The sequence below is a fragment of the Chrysochloris asiatica genome, unplaced genomic scaffold (genome assembly GCF_000296735.1).
Source record: "Chrysochloris asiatica unplaced genomic scaffold, ChrAsi1.0 scaffold00240, whole genome shotgun sequence".
In the NCBI taxonomy this organism is placed as follows: domain Eukaryota; kingdom Metazoa; phylum Chordata; class Mammalia; order Afrosoricida; family Chrysochloridae; genus Chrysochloris; species Chrysochloris asiatica.
Window position 1 is genome coordinate 76,674 of NW_006408758.1, and position 3,859 is coordinate 80,532.

The following is a 3,859-nucleotide window of genomic DNA, read 5'->3' on the forward strand; positions in this document are numbered from 1 at the left end:
CAGGTAGCTGCCTTATTGATTCCTTTGCATGGACTAGAAAGTGCTTCAAGCACTGCATCAGTTTGATGTAACATTTTAAACTGTATTCCACCAATTCCAGGAGACTGGTTTTTTGTTAATGTCTTCATTGAAGCTTGAACTTCTTCATTCAATACCATAAGTTCTTGATCATAAGTTACCTCTAGTAATGGTTTAACATAGACCAATTTTTATTGGAACAGTGATTCTGTGTATTTGATGTATCTTTTGATGCTTCCTGTACCATTCAGTATTTCATCCATTGTTGTTGTTTTAAATTCTGTTGAGTCAATTTTGACTCATAGCAAACTGATATAGGGTTTCCAAGGAGCAGTTAGTGGGTTTGAACTGTAGGTCATTTGGCTACCAGTCCGTATCTTTTCCTAATGTTACACCAGGACACCATTTTGTCTCTAGAATCCTTCAATATTCTAAGTTGAGGTTTGAGTTTGTTTGTTCGTAGTTTTTTTATTCAGTTATTTTAACTTGAGAAATTCTGAATGTGTTCTTACCTTTTAGCTATATAGGTCTTTGCACATTTCATTACAGTATTTGAATATATCTTTTTGATATGCTTTTAGAAATTATCTGTTTATCTCCTTTGCTTCATCATGTCTTCCATTGGTTTTAGCTACCTTTGCTCAAGAACAAGTTTCAGAGACTTTTAATAATCACTTTTGTTTTTCCTCTTTCCTGTCATTCTAATGATCTTTCGTTTTCTTCATATATGATGTTCTTAATGTCTTCCCACAACAGCTTTCATTTTCAGTCAATATTATTCAATGTGTCTTTTCTTAACATGGTTTATAAATACAGGTGGAATACATTCAGTTGTATTTTAGTTATTTTGAACTTGTTTTAATTTTCTTCAACTTCTGCCTAAACTTGTGTATGAACAATTGCCTAAACTTGTGTATGAACATCTGTTCCACAGTCAGCCCATCATTATTTTGGCTAATGATATTGTACATCTTAATTATCTCTTCCCACAGGTGAAGTCAATTTTACTCCAGTGCATTACATATAGTACGATCCACATGTACAGTTATTGCTTATGTAGTAGAAAAATGGTATTTACAATGAATACAATGAATCTTTTTTTTTTGGTCTTAGAAAGTTCTATTGTGTGATCTCCAGCATCGCTTCTATCACCAATGCCATAATTTACAACTACCAACCCCTCCTCGTTGTTTCCAATTTTCACATTCCAGTAACTATTAATGCATCTTCATTGAATGCTTGATAAATTCAGACCAAAGCACTAGGTAGAATTCTTCAATTTCTTCTGCATTGACCTTGATGTTTAGTGCATAAATTTGAATAGGAGTGGTATTAATTGGTCTTCCTTGTAGGAATAAGTTATTATTCTATCACAGACAGCATTGCATTTCAAGACCTTTAAACGTTCTTTTTGATGATGAATATGATGCCATCCCTTTTCAATTTGTCATTCATGACACATTGAACCATATAATCATCAGGATCTAAATGACCAATACCAATCAATTTCATCACAATTATATCTAGGACATAGATCATCATGTGTTCCATTTCATTTTTTAAAAAACTTCCAAATTTCCTTAATTTATACTTTGTACATTCCATCTTCTGATTATCAATGACATTTGTAGCTGTTTTTTTCATCATTGTGAGTAATGCTCCATGAGCAAAGGAAGATCCTAAAAACTTTGTTCCATTCAGGTCATAAGGAAGCAGCTCTTCCATATTTTGAGAACCTTCCAACCTGAGAGATTCATTTTCTATCATTATACCAGACGATGTTTCACTTTCACTCATATGGTTTAAGGGATGAATTACACAAACTGGACTGCCTATTCATTTTTCCTAGTTTGTTTATCTACTACTTATCTGACAGTTTGTCATATTGTGGTGGCTTGCATGTTGCTGTGATTCTGAAAGCTATGCCATGGGCATTTTAATACCAGAAGAGACACCCAGTAGACAGGTTTCATCTGAGTTTTCAAATGAAGACAGACTATTAAGAGGTAGAGATGCACTACTTCTGAATTTTAGTCACTGAAAACCTTAAGAATAGCAGTGGAACACTGTTAACACCACCAGAATATTGAATATTGAAATATGATGGAGACCATCAGAATATTGTCAGACATACTGCTAGAAAATGAGCCTGTGAAGTTGGAAGGCACTCAAAATATGACTATGGAAGAGCTGCCTCCTCAAAGTAGAGTTGACCATGATAACATGAATGGAGTAAAAGCTCTGTTACCTCTAATTTCTGATGGGGCACAACTCAAAATAAAGAGAAACATCCATTAATAAACAGAGCATGGAATGCATGAAATATGAATCGAGGAAAATTGGATATTGTAAAAAATAAAGTAGAAAGCATATATAAATCTCCTAAGCATTAGTGAGCTAAAATAGACTGTTATTAGCCATTTTGAATCTGATAAACATGACTTACTGTGCCAGGAATGAAAAGTTGAAGAGAACTGGCATTGCATTCATCATCAAAAGGAAAATATAAAGATCTGTTCTGAAGTGTAATATGGTCTGTAACAGGATAATATTTATATACCTACAAGGAAGACCAGTTAGTAGCACAGTTCAAATATATGCATTAAACCCTTAAGGCATTGATGATGAAATTAAAGAATTCTATCAACTTCTTCAGGACGAAATTGATCAAACATGCACTCATGATATGATGATGATTGGAATGCAAAGATTGGAAACAAAGAGGAAGGATCAGTAATTGGAAATACTGCCTTCATTACAGAAAAGATGTTGGAGATTGCATGGTAGACTTTTGCAAGACCAATTACTTCTTTATTGCAAATACTTTTTTTAAACAACATAAAAGACATCTATACACATGGACCTCACCAGATGGAATACATAGAAATCAAACTGACTAAATCTGTGGAAAGAGGCAGTAGAAAAGCTCTATATCATCAGAAAAAGCCAGGACAGGGGCAGACTGTGGAACAGACCATGAATTATTCATATGCAAGTTCAGGCTGAAGCTGAAGAAAAATTTTAAAAGTCCAACGAAGTCAAAATATGATCTCGAATATATCCCACTTTAATTTAGAAACCATCTCAAGGACAGATTTGATGCATCAGACACTAAAGAATGAAGGCTAGAAGATTTGTGGGATGACATCAAGAATATAATACAGAAAGAAAGCAAAAGGTCATTAAGAAGACAAGAGAGAAGGAAAAGACCAAAATGGATGTTGAGACTCTGAAACTCTTCAGTGTAGAGATGCTAATGCAAATTAAAGACATGAGATGGCACAAGAGCTGAAGAGAATGTTTCAAAGAGCAGCTCAAGAAGACAAGATCAAATACTACAAACTAACATAGAAAGAACTGGGGTTAGGAAGCCAAAGGGGAAGAAATCATTCAGAATTTCTCAAGATGAGAGAACTGGAAAAAGAAAAAAAAAAAAAAAAATCAAGTCTCAACTTGCAATATTGAAGGGTAAAATATTGAATGATGCAGAAAGCATAAAAAGAATATCAAAAGAATAAAAAGAGTGACTGTACAAAAAATATGGTTGATATTCAACCATTTCAAGATGTAGCACATGATCAGAGTCAATGATCCTGAAGGAAGAATACAAAGTGCACTGAAGGCATTGACAAAGGGCAAGGCTCCAGGATTGATGGAATACAAAATAACATCTTTCAATAAACTAATGCAGCACTGGAGTCACTCACCCACCTATGCCAGGAAATTTGGAAAACAGATACATGGCCAATTGACTAGAACAGTTCATATTTGTGCCCATTTCAAGTTGAGGTGACCCAAATAAATGTGGGAATCAGAGGACAATAAAATTAATATAGTAAAA